The sequence below is a fragment of the Miniopterus natalensis genome, chromosome 15 (assembly GCF_054644295.1).
Source record: "Miniopterus natalensis isolate mMinNat1 chromosome 15, mMinNat1.hap1, whole genome shotgun sequence".
Lineage (NCBI taxonomy): Eukaryota > Metazoa > Chordata > Mammalia > Chiroptera > Miniopteridae > Miniopterus > Miniopterus natalensis.
In genome coordinates this window covers 40,337,056-40,351,739 of record NC_142095.1, presented here as the reverse complement: position 1 = coordinate 40,351,739, position 14,684 = coordinate 40,337,056, and the positions used below count along the sequence as shown (strand labels likewise).

Genomic DNA, 14,684 nt, shown 5'->3' with positions numbered 1-14,684 from the left:
GCTCCCAGGCATCCTGCAGCCATTCCAACCAGAGTCTTGCCCTTTGCTGGATACTTCAAGAGATGAAGACACGTGGAAATCCTAAAATCTCACAATCCTTTCCCAGCCTCGGAGCTGGCTTTACATTAGCAACGGCTATTTTCTTGCGGAGATGGGAAAAAGGGGAACTACCACTCGGTATTTCCAGATAAACCTGTAACAGACAACTACACAGTTGACTTTGGAGGAATTGCTTAACCTCCTTGAGCCTCAATTTCTTCATCTATAAGATAGTGGCACTTGGCAACTCCATCCTCCCAATTGTAGAGGCCAAAGAACTTAGTTGTCTTCAGCTCCTCTCATTCTCTTACTCCCACTCATCTTCTACCTCCTGAACTTTCTAAATACATGCAGAACCTGATCATTTCTCTCCCCCTCCACTGCTTCTGCCTTGGGCCAAACCTCCACCATGTCTCACCTGAATCTTTGCAGTAGCCTCCATCAGGTGTCCCTGATTCTGCCCTTGTTCCTTTGTGATCAATTTTCAAGGCAGTAGTCCATGAGCCCTTTAAAAAGGACCATAGCACCCTAGGCAGTGTGCTCAGTGGTTAGAGCACTGCCCCGCACATCGAATGGTTGCGGGTTTGAGTCCCAGTCAAGGGCACATACCTGGGTTGCAGGTTCGCTCCCTGCGACCAGGAGGCAACCAGTCGATGTGGCTCTCTCACATCAATGTTTCTCTCTTGCCCACCCTCCCTTCCACTCTCCCTGAAAAAGCAGGCAAGGATTAAGGGAAAAAATTATTTTTTTCAAAAGGACCATGGCTCACTCATATGTGGAATCTAATGAACAAACTGAACTAAGAAGCAAAACAGATAGACTCAGAGAGAGAACAGGCTGACAATTGAGGGACAGGGGTGGTGGTGGAGGGATCGAGCAAAAAAGAAAAAAAGGAAAGAACTGGTAGACTCGGAGGACAGAGTGGTGATTGCGGGTGCGGAAGGGTGTGAGCGGAGGTGGGGGAGGGCATGGGGGGAATAAATGGTGATGGGGGGAAAAAGGACCATGGCTTTACATGTAACTTAGAAGGAAAGACAAAAGTCTTAGACTAAATTATAAACACCTCTTCTATGATTTGGCCCCACCGCCTCCACTTGTCTAACCTCAACTCCAGTCGTCTTCTGCAGCCACTCTGCCCTTGCCAAAGCATATGGAGTGTGCCTTTTGCTTTTTTCTCTGCCTCCAGCTCTTCTCAAGGGTAACAGCTTTCTCCACTCAAGTGTTTGCTCTAACCATTCATTATCTTTATCAGTATCCCCACACTCTGCTTCATTTTTCCCCACAACACTTATCACTCACATATTGTACGTTTATTTATTTTTTGTCTCTTAAAAGTGGAAGGTGAGCCTGTTGAAGGGAAGGGCTTGTTTGTTTAGTTTTTCAGAGCCTAGAGTAGTACCTGGCACACATTAGGTGCACAATAAATATTTTCTGAATGAACGAATGGCCGATAGTAATAAGCATTATTGTTCAGAGTTGGAGTGAGGATTCATTCTGATAATTTGTTTTTTGCCAACCAAATAGTTTGAACTATGTAAGTACAGATTGGTGTTGCATCATCATTGTTATTATGTTTAAATTAGTTTTTGAAGAATATATTTTAAAAAGGACATTCTAGCAAAGAACCGACTAGAGCAGAGGCCTACAGGAGGGAATAAATACCCTGTAGGCAGGTGTGACCTGCACTAAAAGTGAGTGAACATTGATAAGAGATAGGGCTGTAAAGGTAGGGATGGGGCAGAATGTGGAGGAAATTAAACTAAAAGCTCTGAAGTCTGAGTTTGTCCAGTAAGAGTGGGGAACCATGCAGGATAATCAGCAGAGGAAGGTAAGATATTGGTTTTTGGAACTTCTGTGGTGATAATCAGTTATCCTGTATTGTAAAGTTGCATTTTCTAGCTTGTGGGAGGTGGGTTTGTTAATCAGAGAAAACAATGAGTTTCTTTAAGAAACTTTGCTGGTATAGATGGAAACTTTTTCAGGTATAAACTGACAGGACCTGGCCTATGACCTTATTCTATGACCCCCTCTTTTCATGCTGGCATCAAACATGCTCCATGTGGGGGGAAAATAAAAGGCTGAAAGCCAGAGCCTTGGGGACTCATCCTTAGCAAGTCTGAGTTACCAGTATATCCCATTTCATGATTCTAATTTGCTTAACCTTTGGATTAAGTTTTCTTCAGACCTTGGCTATGTTTCATGTTTTGGTTTTTCACTTCGAATGCAATTTCTGACCATAGCTCATTCTATTACGTAACTCCACTTTCAGTTAAAATCTTGTCATTTCAAGTGTGACCCTGGGACTGGCAGCATTGGAATCACCTGGGAACTTGTTAGAAATACAGAACTCTCAGGACCCACCCAGCCCCACTGAATTAAAATCTACATTTTAGCAAGTTCCTTGGTGATTTGTGTGAACATTAAAGTTTAAGAAGCACTACTTTTTAAAAAAATTCATTTTTATTGCTGAAAGTATTACAGATGTCCCACTTTTCTCCCCATTGACCCCTTGTACCCCGAATCTACCTCCCCCCCCCCCCAGGCCTTCACCACACTATTGTCTGTGTCCAGGGGCTATGCATATATGCATATAAATTCTTTGGTTAATCTCTCCCTAAGCACCCACCCACCCACCCCCACCTTCCCTCTGAGATTTGCCAGTCTGTTCCATAAAGAAGCACTACTTTTAAGCATCCCTTAAACAATGGGTGCACCAGTGTTCCTCAGGAGCCAGACATCACTTCAAATAAGACACACGGTGTGTGCTTTCCAAACAAACTTGCTGGACAAGTCCCATTAGCAGCCCTCCCCAACCAGAGAACTTTCCACAGTGTACCTTCTGTATAGGATATATGAAGCAGTGACTGCTCTGAATGTTCAGTTTCTCAAGGTACAATCCTCAAATCTGCATCTGAATAACTAGAGGGTTTGTTAACAATGCAGATTCTTGGCCTCCATTTTACAGCTACTAAATCTGACTGTTGAGGGGAAGAGCACTGCAAATCACTTTTTCAGCTATAATCTGGATACATACCAACCATCAACAAACCATCAGAGAACTTCTGGCTGCAGAAACAGATGCAGCTTCTGACTTTCCTAGCTCCCCCTTCTCAGCACTGAGTTCTCTTTCCAGCTTTGACCCTGCTCCCTCAACCAGGCCTGCAGTGGGTTATTTGAAAGACAGTAATTTAGTATGATCTTATTGTTAGTGCTGTTTTTTGCAAGAGATTGCCCATAAATGCTGTTTGGTACTTCTTTGTCAAAAGTATGCACATAGCATTGTAGAATTTCACCTTTTATTAGTTATCAGTCACTAATATACAAATGAAATGTAAATGTTTCTATCAAATAATTTAATGTTTATTTCTCTGCTTCTTAGTATTCTTATGCAATAAAAGAGAATGCTCTTCTTATGTCTGATGCTTTTTTTAAGTCACTGGGTTCCTCATCGCCAATATCTTCTATCAAGCCAGCTAGTTTCACGGTCAGTGTTATTTGAAAAGTAGCTGGAAGAGGAAGGGGGGAATGGTAGGTATGTTATTCACCAGCTTATAATAGTACATAGCTAAACATGACTTGATTCTACCATTCTCTAGGGCCTGGGAGTTGGGGGGCAGGGACAAGTACTGAAACAGGTTCTTTGTGCCTGCAGTTTGCTGGTCTCTCTCATTATTGCTACAGACTACAGCAAGGGCTCCTATCACTGACATGCAAGTCGAGCAGAATGAGTGCAAGAATGGCAGCACTAATTGAATGTATAACTATTATTAAATTCCACAGTTTAAATCTGCATTAATAGATATAAATGTTAAATTAATAAAGTTATACCCCTTGCAAATAATCTGAATAAAGAAGGTATCAAGAGAGACAATAAAAGCCCGGCCGGTGTGGCTCAGCAGTTGAGCATCGACCTATGATCCAATGATCCAGGAGATGCCGGCCTGATTCCGATCAGTGCACAAACCCCGGCTGTGGTTGTGGGCTCACTCCCCAGTGAGGGGCCTGCAGGAGGCAGCTGACCAATGACTCATCATTGATGTTTCTATCTATCTCTCTCCCTTTCCCTTCCTCTCTCTGAAGTCAATAAAGATATATTTTTAAAAACCACTCCCCTTTTTTTCTTCCTCCTTCCTCCACCCTTCCTGCTTTAGCCGTTCCAGGGTGATTTAAGCTGTGTGTTCTCTGGTTAGGAGGAGAGATATTAACTATTTACTCTCAAGTGTCCTTGGTTGGTGAAGATAAGGTCTTGCTGCAAGCTGGTTGCAAGCTGGCTGCAAGCTGCCCAAACTGTTTGGCCTTGTTTAATTTTCTTGTCTCAGTTTCCCTATTCCACTTGCCCAGGAATTTTCCTAGCTTCTTACTATCCTGTCACATACACTTAAAAAAAAGAAAAGAAAAGAACCGATGAGACAAAGAATGAAAAAAAAGGTATGTGCTAAACCTGGCACCTCTAATCTTACATCATCATAAGTGTAAATGTAGAAAAAGTGTTGCAAGTGTCACAAGATCAGTATATTTATGATGAAAATAAAAGCAGAGAATAAAAAAAATTGAAACTGGTGAAAAATTACCAGTAAAAGCAAACAAGCAAACTTCCCATTCCTTCCTCCCAACCATCATTCAACTTTCTGTCTGCATGAGTCTGACTACTCTATGAGCCTACAGTAAGTGGAATTATAGAATATATGACTTTTTGTGTCTAGCTTGTTTTACTTAGGATGTCTTCAAGTTTCATCCATGTTATAGCATGCATCAGAATTGCATTCCTTTTTAAGGCTGAATAATATTTCATCATACATATATACCACATTTTGTTTAGAAGTTCTGTTCATGGGCATTTGTGCTGTTTCCACTTTTTGGCTATTGTAAGTAGTGCTGCTATGAACACTGGTGTACAATCAGTTGTTTGATTCTCTGCTTTCAGTTGTTTTGAGTACACACAGAGATGCAGGATTGCTGGATTATGTGGCAGTTCTATCTTTATTTTTTTGAGAAACTTCTATACTCTTTTCCACAGTGACTGTATCATTTTACTTTCCCACTAGAAATGTTCAGGGCTTCCAATTCATCTACATCCTCACGGACATTTGTTATTTTATGGTTTCATTTGTTTGTCTTTGGTAATAGATATCCTAATGGGTATGAAGTGCTTTCTCATTATGGATTTGATTTGCATTTCCCAAATGATTAGTGATGTTGAGCATCTTTTCATGGGCTCATTGGCCATCTGTATTTTCTTTGGAGCAATGTCTATTCAAGTCCTTTGCCCAATTTTGAATTGAGTTGTTTGGTTTTTGTTGCTTGCATTGTAGGAGTTCTTTATATATTCTGGATATTAATCCTTTATCAGATAAATTATTTGCAAATATTTTCTCTCATTCTGTAGGCTGCTTTTTCACTCTGATGATGGTGTCCTTTGATGCACAAAGTTTTAAATTTTGATAAAGTCCAATTTACCTATTTTTTCTTTTGTTGCCTGTGCTTTTGATGTCATACCCAAAAATTCACTGCCAAAATCGATGCCATGGAGCTTATTTTTTGTTTTCTTCTATTAGCTTTATAGGTTTAGCTCTTATGTTTAGGTCTTTATTACATTTTGGGTTATTTTTGTACGTGGTGTAAGGTAAGGGTCCAACTTCATTCCTTCCAAGGTGGTATCCAGTTTTCCCAGCACCATTTGGTGGAAAGACTATCCATTCCCCATTGAATGGTTTTGGCACCCTTGTCGAAAACCATTGACCATATATACAATGGTTTATTTCTAGGCTCTCTATTCTATTCCATTGGTCTATGTGTCTGTGTGGCACTGTCTCACTGCTTTGATAACTGTAGCTTTGCAGTAAGGGTTGTAATCAGGGAATATGAGTCCTCTGACTTTGTTCTTTGAAACTAATTTTTTAATCCACTTTTTCAAATTATTCTTGGTGACAGTGAAAAAATATATATTTCATGGCAATTATTTCTAATGAGAATTAGTCTTCTTTGTATATTCTTGACAAGAAGGAGCCTAGAAACAGCAGTCCTAGTTTGGAATCATTATATTTCCTTTGTTTTCCTTAGACAAAACTCTTAAAACAGAATTTGCAGGGGCTTAGCCTTTTGTGCGGGGTGGCACTGCCCAGATGGGAAATCAACCAAGGAAGACTTCCTGGGTTAAGTTTAATTTAGGTAACTTGTTTAACTTGGGCTATCAAACTCCATTAGTTTGCCCAGAATACAGAAGAGAACAAACATGTTCCAAACGAGATGTTTCAGATTTTTCTCAGGTGGTGTTGCTGCACTTTCAAGGTTAGACTAATAGAAATCAAAAGCCAGTGAGAGAAAAACCATGACAGACAGTGGAAGGCAAACTCTCAAACCGAGGCAGAGCCTTGCTGCTTTGCCTCTAAATGAAAAGAAGAGGGTCAGGCTTACTTTAGTGTGGTCTCTGAGACTCTCCATTTTACTTTGTGTGGGAGAAAATTGCAGTTTGAAAATCTTCTTGGTATTTTGCTCTTCTTTAACAGAGGTGGGGTGGGGCGGTAAGAAAGAATGTTGGACTGTGTCTAAGGAGTTCTGGCTCCCAGCGGGATATTGCCACTGACGCTATGGGAACTAAGTCACCGGCTCTCTGAGCTACAATTTCCTCAGCTATGTGTTCAAAGAATTGTTGGATCTCTAATAACTTTCACAGCTCTAATAATATTACAGAAGTTTTCTTACCTTCCCTAGATACTTTTCTTATTATTCTCTAATTCTTAGAAAATGTGTAACTGTTATTAGTATTCATGTTTTGTCTGCTGTGCTAAATTGTAAGGTCCTCGGAAACATTTCAGATTCAGTCTGCTAGTCCTCACAATTTGACACTGTAACTTTCATAAGTTAAATATTTGAAGGAAGGAAGGGAGAATGAGTTGAACTATTTTCTGTTTTGTTTTGCATAGAAGATTATTTTCCAATCACAATTATTTCCCTTTTTGGTGAGATAAATATCCTTTAGCTAGGTGATAATGATTATATTATAGTAGTGATATTTCCCCTATTTTATAAAATTCTTTATGGATTATTTTATAATATAAAAACCCAGAAGCATTATGTTAATATTCTATTATACTGCTTTTTGGTAAATAAACTTCAGAGAAGATTTCCTATGAACACTTGGCATGGTAAAAGGCTAATGTAACGAATCAGGACTATTTAGCATTACTAGTTAGGACTCCTACAGTTGCAAATGTCAGAAGACCTAGCTTAAACTTATTCAACCAAAAAGGAAAATTTATTTGACTCATGTATCCGAAAAGTTCAGACTTGGCTGAAGCCCGAGCTGAATGATGTCATTAGGACTTAGCCTTCCTCCTTCCATTTCTTGTTTACTTCTCTGTGGGCTCCAATCTGAGGCCAGCTCTTCGCTTACAGTGATGAAGCTACTTGCTAACAGCTCCAAGCTTATATTCTATCCTCTCGGCAATCCCAGTGTCAGACCAGTGTCTCTTTCGGAACAGTTCTAATGACTTCCAGAGTTGAGCTGCATTGTTTGACTGGGTCGTGCTTGGGGATGTGCCTGCACTTTTCATTATTCCAGGTACACACTGATTTGCTAGGACTGGGTTATGTGCCCACATTGGAGTCCACAGGTAGCATTTATTTCCTCCTGAACCTCGTTGACTTAAAAGATGATAGGGTGGCTTCCCGTTGGAAAACTCAGGACTCTTAAACAGGAAAAGGCACAATGGGTAACGAGCAAGAAAGGATAGTGGGAATCTACAACAAAACGAACAAAAAAGAGGTCCTAGCTCTGCAAAACAAAGCTATTTTTAAGTCTGTTTGTATACAAAAAATTAACTGAGAAATCAACTCTAAACACAAATTCATTTCTAATGTCTACCTACCACTGGAGCTTTCTATTTTTTTCTTTTTAGAGAGAGTGGGAGGGAGGGAGGGAGGGAGGAAAGGGGTGGGGAGAGAGAGAGAGAACCATGAACATGAAAGAGACACATCTATTGGTTGCCTCCTGCCCTCGCTCAAGCAGGGGGCGAGTCTGCAGCTGAGGTCCGTGCCCTTGACTGGGAATCAAACCTGTGAGCCTTCGGTACCCAGGCTGACACTCTCACCACAGAGGCAAACCGGCCAGGGCTATTTGAGCTTTCTGATGTAGCTTTGTACATGGTAAAAATGTCAGTTATGATTTACATTTGGCTGCAAGTGACAGATCTAATTACAGTGGCTTGAACAGATAAGGGTTCGTTTTTAAGGGTTCCAGAGGCAGGTTGTTGCAGCATTGGTTTGGTGTCTTATAAATGTTGAGTCTCTTGCGATTTTCTTCCTGGTGCAAAACTGGCTGCTTGAATTTTGGCCTTCATGTTCAGGTTTGCATTAGGAGGAAGCAGAGGAGTACAAAAGGCCAAGAAATGCTTTGCTGTATTTCTTTTTTTCTGCGTGTTTTTTAAAGAGTATAACCAGATGTTTCAATCAACACTTCTGCATACATCTTACTCATCACATGGCCACATATATCTTCTGTGGAGGCTGAGAAATAGTCTTTTAGTTGAGCTCAGTGCCACCCCAAATTAAACCAGGCTGTATTGCTAGGAAAAGGGGGTTAAATGGATATTCGGTGACTGTTTGGTCAGTTCAAGCCACTAAAACAAAATATCACAGACTGGGTGGATTACACAATAGATATTTATTTCTCACATTTCTTTTTTATTTTTCAATCCTCATCTGAAGATATCTTCCATTGCTTTTCAGAGAGAGTGGAAGGGAGAGAGAGAGAGGGAGGGAAGGAGGGAAGGAGGGAGGGAGGGAGGGGGAGAGAGAGGGAAACATCGATGTGAGAGAGACACATCAACCAGGGCCAGGGATGGAGCCTGCAGCCCAGGTACGTGCCCTTGACTGGAATCAAACCCGAGACCCTTCAGTCCCCAGGCTGATGCTCTAACCACTGGGCTAAACTGACTAAGGCTATTTCTCACAGTTCTTGAGACTGGGAAGTCCAAGATCAAGGTGCTGGCTGATTTGGTTCCCTGGTGTGTGCTTTCTTCCTTGGCTTGCAAATGGCCCCCTCCTTGCTATGTCCTCACATGGTAGAGAGACAGAGGGAGTTCTGGTCTGGTCTTAAAAGTAAACTAATCACATCATGGGCCCCGCCCTCATCACCTCATTTAAACTTAATTATCTTACAGTTCCAAATACCATTGAATTAGGTATAGAGCGTCAACATACGAATTTGCAGGGGATACATACAATCAGTCCATAACATTCTATCCCTGGCTTCCCAAATTCACGTCCTTCTTGCATGCAAAATACATTCATTCAATCCTAATAGTTCCAAAAATCTTAACTTCAACTCAAAGGTCTAAAGTTCAAATCTCATCTAAATATCTAAATCAGAAACGGGTGCTACAGGGAGGTATGATCCATCCTCAGGTAAAATTCCTCTCCAGCTGTGAATCTATGAAACCAGATAAATTACGTGTTTCCAAAATACAATGGGGGGACAGGAAAAGCATAGACTTTCTCATCCCAAAAGGAAGAAATTGGAAGGAAACAAAGGCTGTCAGATCACAAGTAATTCCAAAATCTGGGAAGTCAAATAACATTAGATCTTGAGGCTTGAGAAAAATCCTTTCTGGTCGATGTTCTGTTTTCCAGACCCACTGGGGTGGTGATCCTGCCTCTACAGGTCTGCCAGGTGGGGTTGCACTCCCAAAGGCCATTATCCATCACCCCCACCACTCCCAGCCCCCAAGGCTGCATGCAGGTGGCTGCTGTCTGGACTGTTGAATCTGAATAAACAGTCATAACACACATGCACGCACGCACGCACGCACGCACAGGCACACACCTTCCCTTCTCCTCCTTGAAACTGACAAGGCTGCCCTGAGGATCTGTGAATCACCTTTGTGGTCATTTTTCCTCCTTCTTAAAGAATAGCACACATTTACAGCTGTCTAGCTCTATAGTCCAGTTCAGTAGGGTCTAAGACGTCTGACAGCCTTCCTTGATTTTGTGCTGGGGCGGCTGATAAGGTCTGTGATTCACCCCCACACTAATCTTATCAGCCTGTTGTTTGGCCACACCCTAATGTTCTCTTCAGAACAATCTTTCTTATTTTCTGCAGTATGAATAGAGTGAGGATATTACAAATCTTTAAGTTCTGGGTCACTTTCACCTAACAATTCCTTCTTCAATTCGTTTCTCTCTTCTTGTGTTTTACTGTAAGCAATCAGGAAGAATCCAACTGTTCCGTCAACACTTCGTTTAGAAATCACCTGAGCTAACTAACCAATTTCATGGTTTGCAAGTTTTACTTTGTTCAAAACTCTAAAATATAGTTCAGCCAAGTTCTCTGGCCACTTTATAACAAGGGTCACTTTTCCTCCATTGTTCAATAACATGGAGATCTCTAAAAAGATGTATGGGTCCTGGCCAGGTAGCTCAGTTGGTGACAGCATCATCCCAATACATTAAGGCTGTGGGTTCAATCCCTGGTCAGGGCATATACAAGAATCAACCAATGAATGTATAAATAGGTAGAACAACAAACCGATGTTTCTCTCTCTCTCTTTCTCTATATCCCTTTCTCCTCTCAAATCAATCAAAAAACATTTTTTTTAAATAAAAATATGTATAGGCTGAGAAGTCCCAAGGTCTGCAAGCAGCAAGCTGGATACTCAGGAGAGCCAATGGTATGGGTCCAAGTCCAAAGGCCTGAGAACCAGGAAACCTGAGCAGTCCAGTTTGAGTCTGAGTCCAAAGGCAGAAGACCAGTGTCCCAACTCGAAGAAAGTCAGGCAGAGAGCTTATTCTCCCTTACTCAGCCTTTTTTGTTCTATTTAGGCTTCCATAGATCGCATGGGGCCCACCTACATGGAGCAGGGCAATCTGCTTTACTCAAGTCTACCAATACATCTAAAGGCACCCTCATAGACACACCCAGAATAATAATTAACCAAAGATCTGGGCACGCCATGGCACAGTCAAGGTGACACATAAAATTAGCCCTTACAGTGACGTTGCAGTTTCTGCCACAAAGATATTAATGAAAACAATTTTAATTATTTCTTTCTCTTCCATTTTAGCTGTTTTCTTATTTTATATATGTGTGTGTGTGCACAGACATATATATAAAGCTTTTAGTTACATATATATTTTTAACTGTGTTCCTATTTCTTTTTTATCTTTTTCCCTTTGTAAGTATAGAAGCTCAAATATAAGATGTAGTTTTTTTAAGCTTTACAAAAAAACAAAACAAAACCAAAATAAAACCAAAACTCCTTTTGCATTCCATAAAAATTGACAGAAAAGCACATGGCCAGAAGAGCAGTACGATCCTCAGGCCCCACCCCCTGCACCCCACAATGTACTCTCCGTGGGACGGGGCCAGTCAGTGCAAGACAATGCTGAGGGCCACCTCTCCTTTCTCCCAGAGCCATCCCCTGTTCCCCTGACCCCTAACCCCAAGCAACTCCCAAACACTTGTGGAATCAGATTTCCAGTTTTTCTTCTATCTTTCACACACCACAGTTATTTCATAAGTTTTTTGTTGTACATTATTTCACCAATGTAACAAAAAGGTGGGAAGGAAGGGGGGGTCAGGCAGACAGTGTATTTTATGCCTATAAATGGGTAGTGGTGGGGGACATGGGGCTGGGCAAACAAAACACACAGTCTCTATGGAAACATCCAGTTTTGATAGCAAAATGTGGTGGGAAGCAGACTTTGGAGACAGAGAAGGGTGTTTAGTGACTTTATTCTCTGTGATAGTGCTGTGCAAGTTGTTGTGTGACCTGTCCGGGAGGGAAGGGACTAGGGAAGGGAGCAGAAAATGAGTTTTCTAAGAAGGAATCTAATGAGTGCATGGCATGTCTGGTTAGCATGAGGCCGAGTGTTTAACATTGTTGTTTTCTCTTCAAAGCCTCCACCAGGTTGTTCTTAAGAGCTTCTTGCTTTGATTTGTCTGCAAAAGTCTTCACAGACCTCAGCCCATGGACGATGTCCTTTGTTTTTCCAAGGTAGATTTCATTCAGTGGACTTCTGATTTTATTTTCCAAATCCTATACTAGGCACCTGATATTGGCTATGTGTGGCGAGCAGTCGCTCACAGTTTCCTCTTTCTCCATCTGTCTGGTAAAGCTGCCTCTAAGGTTCACAGTGCCAGAGCCAGATATGTTGGTTTGTAGCCACAGCATTGCAGTGGGGGTCAGCTTGTAATGGGCCGTACGGCCACTGGATTTTTCCTGCACTTCCATCATGTGGATGGAATCCCAGCAGCCTTTGATCTTCTTTGATCCGTCTCCAGCCTTCTTTATGAGGATCACTCCAGCAAAGCCATGATCCAGATCCCACATATAGACAGATGATATGCTGCCTTCAAAATACAGGTCTCTATACTGGTCAAAGGCATTGTTGGCTTCCACCTCCAGCTTCCTAGCTGAGCAGAAGGCATGGCCCCATCTTCCAAAGGAGGGTCATACTTGTTACTCCATTGTGACCTAGAGGAGTCCCCATCTCTGATGTAGTCACACAAGAGGTAATCCTTTCCCACTACCTTGTCTCTGGCAATTTTCGGTGGCTGGTCAACAGAAGACAAGAGATCTTCACATAGACTGGGGACCAGGTTGATCAGGTCCCTGAGGTTTTCCTTGATTTGCTGTGGAGGCAGACGCCTCATTAAGTCCAAGGCACAGTCCAGCTGCTGATCACTCACGGTGGCAGTGGTGGCAGTGGTGGTCCAGGTCCCGGCATCTGTGGCTCTCACACCGAGCAGCAGGGCGCCGTGCTTCCAATTACCTAGGTGTCCAGCTAGTTACATAGATATTACAGATAAAAGAAATGTTTAATTCCAAACAAAAATTTTCTCCTCCGTCAAGAAATTTTTATCAACTCCAGTGTTTTTTATTTTGCAAATAATTTATAAAAACAGAATCATTTATTATATTTTGTTTTATGACCTACCTTTTTCTATTTGAACTATATACTTTGAACATTTTCTGGCTAAAAATGGTCTTCTATGACATTTTTAATGTCTGCATAACAGTCTATTGAATGGATATATGATATTTTTCAGTCGATCCTCTATTGTTGGACATTTAAGTGGTTTCCAATTTTTTCACACCCTATGCAACTCTATTACACTCTTGTTATTGCTCTCTCTTATTTTTCAATCCTCACCCAAGGACATTTTTATTGATTTTAGAGAGAGAAGAGAGAGAGGGGGGGAGAGAGAGAGGAACATCGATGTGAGAGAGAAACATCGATTGGTTGCCTCCTGTATAAGCCCTGACTGGGGTTCCAACCTGCAACCAACGCATGTACCCTGACCAAAAATCGAACCTGAAACCTTTTTGGTGTATGAGACAACACTCCAGTCAACTGAGTCACCCTTGTTATCTCTTAATATTTAGTTACAAAAGCAATACATGCCCTTTCTTTTTTTTTTTTTTTTTTAGATATATCTTTATTGATTTCAGAGAGAGGAAAGGAGAGGGAGAGAGAGAGACAGAAGCATCCTTTCTTTTTTTTTTTTTTTTTAGATATATCTTTATTGATTTCAGAGAGAGGAAAGGAGAGGGAGAGAGAGAGACAGAAGCATCAATGATGAGAGAGTCATTGATCGAGCCGGCAACCCGGGCATGTGCCCTGACCGGGAATCGAACCCGGATGGCCTGGATCCCAGGTCGATGCTCAACCGCTGAGCCACGCCCGGCCGGGCCATGCCCTTTCTAAATAACTAGAACAATACAGAATTGTGTAAAATAAAAAGCAAAGTTCCCTATTTCTATTCACCAGCACTTCTGTTTCCCAGCATTTCTATTCCCCATGGGGCAACCACTGTTAATAGTTTACTGTGTATCCTTCTGAACGTTTTTATTTTCTGACTCCTTTTTTCCTTTCCTTCCATTCTGTTAACCTATAGCCTTTATTTTCTGCTCTTCCCATGCTCAGCTTCAAGCAGCCTCTTCACTCTTATTTGCTGGTTAGTCTCAGAAACCTGACAAGCATATCTGTTAGAATTATGTGTAAATTCAGACAAAATAATTTCTGTGCGAAGGCCTCACATCTCTCTGATTAAAGAGCATGAACTTCACTGGTTACCTTTCCTGTTTTGCATTTTGACTACTAGTAGTCCTATTAAAACTGTCCCCTGGCACTAACAGGGTCAGACAGTTGGAAAAGTAACCTTCAAATAAGTGAGGTGTTACTATCTTTACTTTTCATAAGCTAAGAGTGAGCTACACTTAAGAAACATTTCTATGTTAACTTTCATGTGTTCATACAACTGTCCATGAAAGAAAAATTTTATCAAACAGGAAGAGATTTTTTTTTTTTTTTTTTTTTTTAGTGTATTGATTCATTCATTAACTATGTACTGAGTGTAGATAGATATTAGGAATGTAAAGATAACAAAACCAAAGCTCTTTATTTTCTTTTTTTAAAAGCTCTCATAAACACTATTTAGAAAGCACCAAACAGTGTGTTTTATTGTCTCCTTTGCCTGAATCCTCCCTTCAAGATCTGCATTTGAGCACTTTGTCTCTCAGAGGCATGTGGCAGTAAATTTAGTTCTCTGTTGATAACACATTGGTACTTGGGCCTCTGTGTATTTTCTTGCCACCTCAAGTGTAGTTATGGCCCAGCAGCTGCAGCAGCATTTAGCTTTAGAG

The 14,684-nt window shown here is 41.2% G+C and overlaps 1 pseudogene; it reads right to left on the bottom strand.

Moving 5' to 3' along the window:
• Window positions 1–11,933: 11,933 nt before the first annotated feature.
• Window positions 11,934–14,131, bottom strand: LOC107531451 (F-actin-capping protein subunit beta pseudogene; annotated as a pseudogene).
• Between the last annotated feature and the right edge of the window lie 553 nt (window positions 14,132–14,684).